This window comes from Dendrobates tinctorius, unplaced genomic scaffold, assembly GCF_039654945.1.
Source record: "Dendrobates tinctorius isolate UK_male_01 unplaced genomic scaffold, ASM3965494v1 ptg000173l, whole genome shotgun sequence".
NCBI classification, from domain to species: Eukaryota; Metazoa; Chordata; class Amphibia; order Anura; family Dendrobatidae; genus Dendrobates; species Dendrobates tinctorius.
The window spans coordinates 6,176,994-6,190,732 of NW_027361840.1; positions in this window are offsets into that span (position 1 = coordinate 6,176,994).

Here is a 13,739-nt window from a genome sequence, read left to right on the forward strand (position 1 = left end):
GAAGCGAAGATCTATTCGGGTGGAGACGGTGATAAGCTCCTCCAGTGTAGCGGGAATCTCCCTGGTGGCCAGAGCGTCCTTCACATGGCCAGCCAAACCTCTCCAGAATGCCGGAATGAGGACCTTGTCTGGCCACTCTAGTTCAGAGGCTTGCGTCCGGAACTGGATGGCGAAGTGACTGACCATGGACGAGCCCTGTAATAATGCCAGCAGCCGGAGCGCAGTGTCATGGGTGACTCGTGGTCCCAGGAAGACCTGTTTCAGAGTGTCTAAGAACCGCGAGACACACTGCACCACATGATCACCACGCTCCCACAGTGGTGTGGCCCATTCCAAAGCCCTGCCCGACAAGAGGGAAATAATAAATCCCACTTTAGCCCGCTCAGAGGGGAATCGTGCGGCCAGCAGCTCCAGCTGTATAGAGCACTGGCTTACGAAACCCCTACAAGAAGCACTATCACCCGAGAACTTTTCGGGCAGCGGGAGGTGGGACAAAGACGGGGCAGGGATGGCTGTGGTCACACTGGAGACAGCCTCTGTGGCTGCCTGAACAGCGACTGCAGTAACATCCACAGCTGAGGCTGAACGCTCGAGAGCCGCCAACCTGCCCTGCAGCTGCCGGATGTACTGCAGCAGTCGCTGATCATCCGCCATTACTAGCCAGACCCTGGCGCTAGTGTAATGTTAGGGTCGGCGGAACGCACCAGATATAAATAATAGGAGGTGCGTTCGCCGCCCGGGGTCCACCGTGCGGTAGGTGACAAGACTGCTGCTGAGTAATGGCAGATACGCTGGAAGTGCAATACAGCGCTCGGGTTAACGTCACCCGAGAGCCTGAGGGCGGACTCTGTTGAGTCACAGAGACGCCTAAATATAACATAGAAGTGAAGGCTGAACCTGATAGCTGCACAGGTCAGCCGGCGTGTGGCGTCACAGCCGCGAACCACAAAAGCTGCTGCTACTGCAGCGCGGCCGTAACTGAAGCCGCTAAGCGACGGTGCCGGAGGAGCCGGGCACCGACGGACGCTAGTGCAGGTGAGGAAAGTTCAGTGGCGTGTAGCTTGCCACAAACGAGCTGATTAACCCAACATACTGTCACCATTCGTATTATCCAAGGGAAGGGGTTTCATAATAAGTCAGTCACCAGTCCATGCATCCATCACCATACACACACAGCATAATAAGCTACACTAGCGCATGGCCGAGCCGCCATGCGGGCTTTTTATAGCCATGCGCTTCCGGGACCTTCCAGTACTTTGGGTAGGACCAATCAGATCCGACACAGGACCTGCGCATGTGACCCCTGCTCTCCACTGAGAGGACAAGTTGTGAGCATGCCCAGTAGCACGGCACGAGGACTTAGCCTCTGGAGCGGTTCCCTGCAGAGCAGGTTGCGCTACCTTTGCTGCACCAGAGGTGGCAGCAACATCCAGGCTCACAGAACGAGTCTGAGGAGAAAGGCTGGCTCGCTGTGATTGCTGAGCAGGAGTCCGAGCGGTCGGAGCGGAATGGGAGACCGCTGGATGTCTGGCTCTGGATTCCCGCTGTGCAGTGTCAGGAATCCGACGCCTAACAGGTCGGCTGCAGCACTTCCTTCATCCATCCCACTCAGGGGATCTTCTCTCCTCCTCTGACTAACTGACCAAATCCTAAACTCTTCCCGCTCTTTTGATGCAAACTAAACTCCACCCGCCTCCCAGCACGCTTCGTGTTCCAAGCAGGGAGCCACCAAAGGGTGCTTTGCTACACTACTGTGTTGTGTGGGATGCAGGTGTTGGAGCGTGGTCAGGTGTCTCCACCTTACCTGGATGATGGGGTACCACACCTCAGGAGGAGGTGCAGTACCTCTGTGGTGACTGAAACCTCAGGGGCACCACATACCCTCCCATTAAACACAGCACATCCGCGGGCTGCAAGAAAACAAAGGTGGACAAATACAGGAACATACAAAAATTTTTGTAATGCTAATAAACAATTCTTATCTAAACTTCTCAATATGAGAGGCACTCATTCTTGAATGTTGCAAACAATTTAACTATCTATATCTCACTATAGTACCTAATTCAAAGTGATAAACTCACTACCACTTCAAGTATCATCATTAACACATTTCACATTTTTTTTTCTTTTACATTTTCTACTTTCTATAACCCTAAGTGACAACCGTGGCTACTTGGTTCGTCACCTGAAATTTCAAATCTTTATTTAAACTTTGACATTTTTATTTAAACATTATAAAACATTCTCTGTAAAATCTGCAAACACTTCACTATTTACTTCTTTATTACAAAAATACTAAGCATTATTTTTAAGTGCAATTCAATAAAGAGTAGACACTGGTCCGGCCAACATGTCTTGAAATGTCCCTATTCAACAAGGAAATGAGGTAGTCCTTATACAGAGGAGGTCCTATGTAAAACCAAGAAAGAGCACCTAAAGAGGTCCAAACTATTTGCAATGACAGTTCTGGATCACTCAGTGTCCATGATCTCCACAGTTCAAGTGTAAAGTCTGCCAATTAAACTGGGCAGCAAAAACTGGATCAACAGGTAAACATCATGATAAACCAAAAAAAATAGAAAAACTAGCACAAGGGTGCAAATACCCTCCTGGGTACAGAGTTAGTTAGTAAATTCTTCAATGTTGGTTGTCCCCTCCTGGGGTACTGGAAGCGGATTGCTTGGGCTGCTTCCAGGGGAGATCTTTAGGGCATCCTCTTCCTGCTTACTGGTCACAAATTGCAGGAGTGAGATTGGCAACTGCCTGTGTAGATGAAATGGCAGTGAGTGTGACTTCTGACTGCAAGGGTAGCACATTAGCTGCGGCTGGTGGTATCTCTGCTGCCAGTAATTCAGCAAGAGCTGCTGCTGGTACCAATAGGTGTTGTCCTGCAATATCAGGGGGTACCACTGTTAGCGGTACTGCTACGTGTTGTTGCTGGCAGGGAGCAATTTGAGTGTCGCCACTTGATGCCCGAGTGATCACGGGACCATTTCTATCCGTGGGCACAACTCCTAGCACCAGGGTCATAGATGCGGTTATCGTACCTGGTGCTCCCCAGTGATGCTCCGTCTCCTGTGCGGGTACCGGGTTTGGCCTCAATCCCCGCTCCTCAGCTTGCTCCGGGACTCTCATGTACCTTCTGGCAGGCCGCATTCAATGGCGGCATCGGCCCGGCGGTGGTGGTGGGCGCTGCAGATGATATCGCAGCGGCCGTATGTTCCGCAAGGGCTGCCTGGGGAGGAAGGGTCGTCCTCCTTCCATCATGGCATTCTCTCTTCCTGTCTCGACTCTTTTCCAGCCACCGTCTCTCGCTCCTCCTTCTGGGGGCGGTGTCTTCTTCCTACTCCTCCATACCAGGCCAGTATACGAACCCCTCGGGGGGTGGGCCATGTTGCAGTTGCATAGAAGTTCAGGCAGGGGAGGCCCAGGACAGTTCGCGTTTTGTTCTTGGGACCACCCATATTGTCACATCCCTCTTCACCGCGCTGGCGGCCATTTTTAGAGTTCATTTTACAGTCTATCAAATTGACTATTCTGCGCATTTTCAGCAATGGTTAAGTCCAATAAATCCTAGGCACACAGAACCCGGTGGCACCGGGCTTCGTCAACCTGTTCGTGACGCCAAGTTGGGTCGCCCTCCCAGGGCTGTGGGGTACTCGGTACCGGGCCCGTTGGTCTCAATGGGAGATGTCACGGCATCTGGGACCCAGCCCGTGGCCTGGGCGCCCATTGCAAAAAGGGGGAAATATTCAGTGTACTCCCGATGGTGACAGTCATTAAATAGATGATTTGTGACGCCACCTGTGGTGTTCGGCAATGTAGATGTTAAGCCGACGCTACAGACAGATCCTCTGGGACAGATGGTGTGGTGCAGCAAAGATGTTATAGCCCTCCACAGGTAGGGTTGTAGTCCCAGGGCAGTGTAGGTGAAATGACACGTTGATGGTGTAGTGTCAGGCGCAGTGGATGTAGCAGTGCTGAGTAGGTTGACGCAGGAATAAGTGGAGGACACCCAGGCATGTAGCTCCAAAGCTTTACTCACAGTCTGTTGTGGTACAAGGGCCCACATCCGTGCTGTGTCCTCCGGGTCAGGAGCTCAGTCAACCTCCAGGCAAGATGAAGTACTCCTTTCCAACACTCCGCCAACATGTGCCTTCTCGGAACGCCTCCTCTTATAGCGCCTATAAATGAAGTACTCCAGTAGTGAGTTACACTGGGGTTCCTCCTGTCCGTTGTTCCTATGAACTCTACTTGTACTGCAGACAGCTGTAGCCTGCTTCGGGGACTCCTTGCGACTAAGTCCCGGCTCACTATCGTTGCTGTTGTGCCCCCAAGTCTTGTGTGGGAATAAAGCATTTACAGCTTCCTCTTCCTCCGGTGTCTGCTGCAGGACCATTAGTATCCTTACAACCTCGGGGACCGGACCCCGGCCTTGCGCTGTGGACTTGGGAAGGGTTCTCCTCTAACCCTTGTCCTTAGTCCTCCTTTTCTCCTTACGTTCTGTACAATCCTGTCTTTCTTATGGAGAATCAGGCTTTCTCTCTAATGTCTCTTTCCTGTGCCAGCGGACCCAGGTCACTGAGGTCGGCTGCAGCACTTCCTTCATCCATCCCACTCAGGGGATCTTCTCTCCTCCTCTGACTCTGTCAGACTGACTGACTGACCAAATCCTAAACTCTTCCCGCTCTTTTGATGCAAACTTAACTCCACCCGCGTCCCAGCACGCTTCATGTTCCAAGCAAGGAGCCACCAAAGGGTGCTTTGCTACACTACTGTGTTGTGTGGGATGCAGGTGTTGGAGCGTGGTCAGGTGTCTCCACCTTACCTGGATGGTGGGGCACCACACCTCAGGAGGAGGTCCAGTACCTCTGTGGCGACTGAACCCTCAGGGGCGCCACATGTGCACACGCTGCGGATTCTGCTGCGGATCCACAGCGGATTTGGCCCTGCGGAACCGCAGCAGTTCCGCAGGCAGTGTACAGTATAATGTTATCCTATGGGTTTTCAAATCTGCAGTGCACATGCTGCGGATTTTTCCATGCGGAAAAGCTGCGGTTTTAAATCCGCAGCATGTCAATTCTTTCTGCGGATTCCGCTGCGGTTTGACACCTATTCCATTGTCCAGGTGTCAAACCGCAGGGGAAAACTGCTGGCCAATCCGCAGGAAAACCGCAGGTCACTTTAGCTGCGGTTTTACCTGCGGATCCGCTCGGAAAAATCCGCAGGTGAATCCGCAGCGTGTGCATGCAGCCTAACGCCTCTCACTCGTCCGTATTCCTCTCTCGCGTGCGGGTGTCATCTGTATGTGACAGCTGGCACCATGCAGCAATGCTCACGATCTGTGTTAGCACCGATTGTGGGCATTTAACCCCTCTGATGCCACTGTCAGTACTCCAAGATGGCCGCAGGGTCCTTCCGAGTCCTGCAGTGAGGTGGCATGTGAGCGCCTGCTGAGAGCAGGTGCTGGCATGCCTCCTTCACTGCCTGTCAGATCGCTTATCTGGCACTGCTATGCAAAGTGTCAGATCGGCGATCTGACATGATATCGTCGTGTCCCAACCTGGAACAATGTTATAAAGTTAACAACAAAAAAATAGAACGTGTAAAAATATATATATTTTTAAATCCCCAAAGAAAAAAAAAATAATTTTACAATAAATACATTTATTTATGTAAATAAAAAAACAATAAAAGTATATATATTTGGTATTGCCTTGTCCGTAACGACCCGCTCCATAAAACGTTCCCACTAGTTAGCCCCTTCAGTGAAAATGGTAAAAAAATAAACGAGGCAAAAAACAATGCTTTATCATACCGCCAAACAAAAAGTGCAATAAAATGCGATCAAAAAGACAGATGTAAATAAAAATGGCACAGCTAAAAACGTCATCTTGTCCCGCAAAAAACAAGCTGCCATACAGTGGCATCAGCAGAAAAATAAAAAAGTTATAGCTCTCAAAATGTGGTGATGCAAAAACTTTTTTGCAATAAAAAGCATCTTTTAGCTGCCAAACCTAAAAACCCGCCACAAATAGTAAATTAAACCCCCTTTATCACCCCCTTAGTTAGGGAAAAATAATAAAATTACAAAAATGTATTTCCATTTTCCCATTAGGGTTGGGGTTAGGGTTGAGGCTAAAGTTAGGGTTAGGGTTGGAATTAGGGTTAGGGGGGTGTATTAGGGTTAGGTTTGTGGTTAGGGTTATGGTAAAGGTTGGGGTTAGGGGTGTGTTGGAGTTAGAATTGGGGGGTTTCCACTGTTTAAGCACATCAGGGGCTCTCCAAATGCGACATGGTATCTGCTAATTATTGCAGCATATTTTACATTCAAAAAGACTAATAGCCCTCCTTCCCTTCCGAGCCCTGCCATGTGCCCAAACAGTAGATTTCCCCCACATATTGGGTATCGGCATGCTCAGGAGAAATTACACACCAAAATGTATAGTCCATTTTCTCTTTTTACCCTTGCAAAAGTAAAAAAAAAAATTTAGTCAACATGAAAATTTTTGTGAAAGAAAAGTAAATTTATTTTTTCCTTCCAGATTCCAAAAATTCCTGGGAAGCACCTGAAGGGTCAATAAACTTCTTGAAAGTGATTTTGTGTACCTTGAGGGGTGCACTTTTAGAAAAGTGTCACTTTTGGGCATTTTCTGTCATATAGACCCTCAGGCTGTGTGCCCACATAGCGTTTTTTAAGCGTTTCCGCAGCGCTTTTAGACAAGAGTTTCTGCTGTGGAAACGCTTAAGAAAAGCATCTAATGTAATAGAATGGAAAATGCACATGTTGTGCTAATGGTGCTTTTTTTTCCGCTGCGGAAACGCTAAGCAGAAAGAAACACCATGTTCATAAATTTTGCAGAAACACACGCGTTTCCGCATATATTCAATTGTTTTGCAAAAACGCATGTGAAAACGCGTAAAAAAAGCGTCAAAAACGCTTACAAAAGCACTTCATAAAACGCATGCGTTTTCCCGGGAAGAGGGTGTGCATTTCCGCTCAGGAATATTCTGGTTCAAAAACGCTACGTGGGCACATAGCCTCAAAGTCACTTCAAATGTGAGGTGGTCCCTAAAAAAATTGGTTTTGCAAATTTTGTTGTAAAAATGAGAAATCGCTGGTCAACTTTTAACCCTTATAGCTTCCTAACAAAAAAAACTATTTTGTATGACTCTCTAATTTAAGGGCATAAATACTAAAAGTTTGAAAATAACAAAATTTTGGCCAAATTTCCGTTTATTTTCACAAATAAACTCAAGTCATATCGAAGATATTTTACCAGTATAAGTACAATATTTCACGAGAAAAAATTCTCAGAATGACCAGGATCTGTTGAAGCGTTTCAGAGTTGTGACCTCATAAAGTGACAGTGGTCAGAATTGTAAAAAATGGCCCAATCATTAAGGTGAAAACAGTCTTTGGGGTGAAGGGGTTAAACAGTGGGTCTCCTATACTTTTATTTCCTATGCAGTGAGCAGCTGTGCTGCCAAAAATTAGGACGCACCCCAATACCCCTTTGATGAGACATAGGAGGGCCTCCTGAAAAAATGTTCCCATTATAAGAAAGTGGGTCTCCATACTGTAGTGTTTACCTATGCATTAAATCAGACCTGGGCAAAGTGCAGCCTGCGGGCCACATCCGGCCCTCTGGCTGTCTCAGTCCGGCCCGCGGACCGAGACAGCCGTGGGGCTGGAAACTTGAGGTCCGTGGGCTGCACTGTGCCCGCCCCACCTGCCGTCTCTCGCCCGCCCGCTGTCTCCCGCAGTCAGCATTGGTGGAGGAGGGGCCTCTGGCCAATTCCTCCACCAATCAGCATGTGAAACAGCTAAGAGCGGACACGATGACGTCATGTCATCGCAACAGCTGTGTACAGCCAGAGAGTCAGCGCTCCGGAGGCAGAGGCAGAAGCAGGGTGCCTGGGTACGGGACGAGGTGAGTATGTGGTGTGTTTTTTTTCATGGGGGTGAACATGAGGATTCTATGGGGGTGACGCGCAGCACATGAGGATTCTATGGGGTGACGTGCAGCACATGGGGAGGCTATGGGGGTAACATGCAACACTTGGGGATTCTATGGGGGTGACACGCAGCACATGGGGATTCTATGGGGGTGACGTGCAGCACATGGGGAGGCTATGGGGGTGATGTGCAGCATATGGGGATTCTTTGGGGGTGACAGCTCATGGGGAAGCTATGGGGTGACATGCAGCACATGGGGATTCTATGGGGGTGACATGCAGCACATGGGGATTCTATGGGGGTGATGTGCAGCACATGGGGAGGCTATAGTGGTGACATGCTACACATGGGGAGGCTATGAGAAGGCTGTATACTGTCATGCAGTATATAGGGAAGCCGTGTGGGGCTAATGCAATATAAGGGGAGGCTGTGTGGGGCTCAATCAGTATATGAGGAGGCTGTGTGTGTCTCATTCAGTATGTGGGGAGACTGTAGGGCTCATGCTGTATAAAAGAAGGCTGTGTGGGGCTCATGCAGTACATGGGGAGGCTGTGTGGGGCTCATGCTGTACATGGAGAGGCTGTGTAGGGGTCATGCTTTATATAGGGAGGCTGTGTGGGGCTCATGCTGCACATGGGGTGGCTGTGTGGGGCTCATGGTGTATATAGGGAGGCTGTGTGGGGCTCATGCTGTACACGGGAAGGCTGTGTTGGGCTCATGCTGTACATGGGGAGGCTGTGTGGGGCTCATGCTGTAAATGGAGAGGCTGTGTAGGGGTCATGCTGTATATAGGGAGGCTGTGTGGGGCTCATGCTGCACATGGGGTGGCTGTGTGGGGCTCATGGTGTATATAGGGAGGCTGTGTGGGGCTCATGCTGTACACGGGAAGGCTGTGTTGGGCTCAAACAGAGGCTGGACAGACATCTGACTGGGATGATTTAGCGAATCCTGCTTTGAGCAGGGGGTTGGACCAGATGGCCCAGGAGGTCCCTTCCAACTCTACGATTCTATGATTCTATGATTCTATGATTCATGCTGTACATGGGGAGGCTGTGTGGGGCTCATGCTGTATATGGGAAGGCTGTATGGCTCATGCTGTACATGGGGAGGCTGTGTGGGGCTCATGCTGTACATGGAAGGGACCTCCTGGGCCATCTGGTCCAACCCCCTGCTCAAAGCAGGATTCGCTAAATCATCCCAGTCAGATGTCTGTCCAGCCTCTGTTTGAGCCCAACACAGCCTTCCCGTGTACAGCATGAGCCCCACACAGCCTCCCTATATACACCATGAGCCCCACACAGCCACCCCATGTGCAGCATGAGCCCCACACAGCCTCCCTATATACAGCCTCCCCACATGCAGTATACAGGGAGGCTGTGTGGGGCTCATGCCGTATATAGGGAGGCTTTGTGGAGCTCATGCCGTATATAGAGAGGCTATGTGGGGCTCATGTCATATATAGGGAGGCTGTGTGGGGCTCATGCTGTACATGGTGAGGCAGTTTGGGGCTCATGCTGTACATGTGGAGGCTAAATGGATTAATGTTTCAACCGCATGGGAGCCTAATGGAGGCCTATATGTACTCTTGTTGCATAGGCCGAGGCTTGCAGCAGATAAACATTTATCCGAGGGGACGGTGGGGAATTGATTATCATCTGTATCACTATTGGCAAAATGGAGTTTGAGGCGTAATGATCTGTAGAATCTTTGAAGGTCGATCTCAAGGTGAAAGGTGCTATTTTTGTAACTAGGACAAAAAGATAGCCCTTTTTGGAGGACCTGGTGTTCTGCTACGCCTAATGATTTGGAGGAAATATTAACTACGAGTGAATTGGTACCTGGGAGCGTGTCACCAGTAGAGAGTCCAAGTTTCTTTGGCCATCGGATCCCTCGTCTTGGCCTCTTCTTCTTGGTCACCGTTGATGTCCTAAAAAATGACCTGGGTTGGGGACTCTTTCTGGCCTCTCCGTGTCCAAGCCAGAGGTAGAAAAATCTACTGAAGATCAGTGACCCTGTCTGGTGAAAGATTGTCTGGATGTAGGTCTGTCCCGCCATCTATATACCCTGTCAAGCTCGTAGTCCTCTAGGTCCCACTGAAATTTAGCCCTTTTCCTCTGTTCAATGTCTCGACGGTGTTGGCAAATGTTGGTGTCGAATTTGGACTTCAAGGAGCTAATGGTGGCGGTTAGTTGGCTCTCGATGCTTTTAACTCTTTCTTGGCTTGCGGAGATCTCTTTATGGAGGTGTTCTAATGTAACAACCATAAAGATTAAACTCAATTTGAATTTGGAGCAAAACTCAGTAGATTCGCTAAAGAGGGTGGGGCGGAGTGAAACCTGGAGACCGCGGAGTATTCTCTTTGCCTTAAAGTATTCAGTTAAGGTAGCCCCATGGAGCTCCAGGCTAGTGTGGTGACAGAGTTCCCATTCCCTGGTTTCACTAGGGGGGATTTTCAAGAAATCACTAGGGACTTTAGATAGGGCAATAATGTTGGATGCCTCCTCTGGGTTATAGGAGAAAGTAAGTGAGGTCATGGCCTTATAAAGGCGTGCTTAACATAAGGGTTACTTAGTATAGGAATAAATGTTAGAACAGCCAAACAGGGAAGTGCCAGACAGTAGGTTCCCAAACCTTAAGACCATATATCAAATACTGGGCACACGCAAGGAGTTTTGATGCAAAAAATGAGAATTTTTTTAATACATACAGTAGCCACTAGTTACAAACGTTTCGGTCGTGATAGACGTTCATCAGTGTTCTACAAAAGAAAATAAAGTGCAAAATAATAAATATAAAACATAACAAAAGTATATACAAAATCAAGGTCGAATAGATGCAATAATACATGTAAACTAGATGTGTATTTCCTGAAGGAAGTACAGATAGTGCTTTGAAATGGTGCCCGGGCTGCCCTTTTAAGAGAGACTTACCTGCTGCCCCAGCAAGACTTTCAACTCAGGATCCGTTTTAACTGTGGGTGCCTCTCAGTGGCCACTTTGGCGTGTGGGGCCCCTCAGGGTCTGATTTGGTGGGTGGGGCCCCTCAGGATCTGATTTGGTGGCCTGGGCTCCTCAGGGCTTGAATTGGTGGACGGGATCCCTCAGGGTCCGATTTTGTGGCCGGGGCCCCTCAGGGTCCGATTTTGTGGGTGGGGCCCCTTAGGGTCTGATTTTGTTGGTGGGGTCACTTAGGGTCTGATTTTGTGGGCGGAGCCCCTCTGGGTCCAATTTGGTGGGCAGAGCCACTCTGGGTCCGATTAGGTGGGTGGGGCCACTCTCAGTCCGATTTGGTGGGTGGGGCCACTCTGGGTCCGATTTGGTGGGCGAGGCCCCTCAGGGTCTGATTTGGTGGACGGGGCCCCTCATGGTCCGATTTGGTGGACGGGGCCACCCTGGGTCTGATTTGGTGGGCGGGGCCACTCTGGGTCTGATTTGGTGGGCGGGGCCACTCTGGGTCTGATTTGGTGGGCGGGGTCACTCTGGGTCCGATTTGGTGGGCGGGGCCACTCTGGATCCGATTTGGTGGGCGGGGCCACTCTGGATCCGATTTGGTGGGCGAGGCCCCTCAGAGTCCGATTTGGTGGGCGGGGCCACTCTGGGTCCGATTTGGAGGCCTGGGTGGCTCAGCCTCCGATTTGTAGGCCAGGGTCGATCAGATTTGCATTTGTGCTTTGGGTTTCGCTTTAAGAGCTGATATTATCTGGCAGAAACTCTGTCCTGGTGGGGTCATGTAAAGTTCGTAGGCATTGGCATAGTATCTGGGTGTGCCTGTGCATATCAATGAGTTTAACTGCCACCTCACGACTGCCCCATGTTTTCCCTATGGCAAAATTTTCCCATTGAAATGCATTGAGACAATGCATTCCAATGACGGATAATGTTTTTTCAAACGCAAATTGCGCAAAAACTACAGGGTCCAATTTGGTGGGCGGGGCCACTCTGGGTCCGATTTGGTGGGCGGGGCTACTCTGGGTCTGATTTGGTGGGCGGGGCCACTCTGGGTCCGATTTGGTGGGCGGGGCCACTCTTGGTCCAATTTGGTGGGCGGGGCCCCTCAGGGTCCGATTTGGTGGGCGGAGCCCCTCAGGGTCCGATTTGGTGGGCGGGGCAACTCTGGGTCCGATTTGGTGGACGGGGCCACTCTGGGTCCGATTTGGTGGACGGGGCCACTCTGGGTCCGATTTGGTGGGTGGGGACACACTGGGTCCGATTTGGTGGGCGGGGACACACTGGGTCCGATTTGGTGGGAAGGGCCACTCTGAGTCCGATTAGGCATTGGCATAGTAACTGGGTGTGCCTGCGCATATCAATGAGCTTAACTGCCACCTCACGACTGCCCCATGTTTTCCCTATGGCAACATTTTCCCATTGAAATGCATTGAGACAATGCATTTCAATGACAGGAAAATGTTTTTTCAAATGCAAATTGCGCAAAAACTACAGAGTCAGATTTGGTACGCGGGGCCCCTCAGGGTCCGATTTGGTGGGCGGGGCCACTCTGCATCCAATTAGGTGGGCGGGGTCACTCTGGGTCCAATTTGGTGGGTGGGGCAACTCTGGGTCCAATTTGGTGGGCGGGGCCACACTGGGTCCGATTTGGTGGGTGGGGCCACACTGGGTCCAATTTGGTGGGCGGGGCCCCTCAGGGTCCGATTTGGTGGGCGGAGCCCCTCAGGGTCCGATTTGGTGGGCGGAGCCCCTCAGGGTCCGATTTGGTGGGCGGGGCAACTCTGGGTCCGATTTGGTGGACGGGGCCACTCTGGGTCCGATTTGGTGGACGGGGCCACTCTGGGTCCGATTTGGTGGGTGGGGACACACTGGGTCCGATTTGGTGGGCGGGGACACACTGGGTCCGATTTGGTGGGAAGGGCCACTCTGAGTCCGATTAGGCATTGGCATAGTAACTGGGTGTGCCTGCGCATATCAATGAGCTTAACTGCCACCTCACGACTGCCCCATGTTTTCCCTATGGCAACATTTTCCCATTGAAATGCATTGAGACAATGCATTTCAATGACAGGAAAATGTTTTTTCAAATGCAAATTGCGCAAAAACTACAGAGTCAGATTTGGTACGCGGGGCCCCTCAGGGTCCGATTTGGTGGGCGGGGCCACTCTGCATCCAATTAGGTGGGCGGGGCCACTCTGGGTCCAATTTGGTGGGTGGGGCAACTCTGGGTCCAATTTGGTGGGCGGGGCCACACTGGGTCCGATTTGGTGGGTGGGGCCACACTGGGTCCGATTTGGTGGGCGGGGCCCCCAGGGTCCGATTTGGTGGGCGGGGCCACTCCTGGTCTGATTTGGTGGGCGGGGCCTCTCAGGGTCCAATTTGGTGGGCGGGGCCTCTCAGGGTCCAATTTGGTGTGCGGGGCCTCTCAGGGTCCGATTTGGTGGGCGGAGCCCCTCAGGGTCCAATTTGGTGGGTGGGGCCACTCTGGGTCCGATTTGGTGGGCGGGGACACACTGGGTCCGATTTGGTGGGCGGGGAGACTCAGGGTCTGATTTGGTGGGCGGGCCACTCTGGGTCCGATTTGGTGGGCAGGGCCACTCTGGGTACAATTTGGTGGGCGGGGCAACTCTGGGTCCGATTTGGTGGGCAGGGCCCCTCAGGGTCCGATTTGGTGGGCGGGGCCACTCTGGGTCCGATTTGGTGGGCGGGGCCACTCTGGGTCCGATTTGGTGGGCGGGGCCACTCTGGGTCCGATTTGGTGGGCGGGGCCACTCTGGGTCCGATTTGGTGGGCGGGGACACTCTGAGTCCGATTTGTATGCCAGGGTCAAT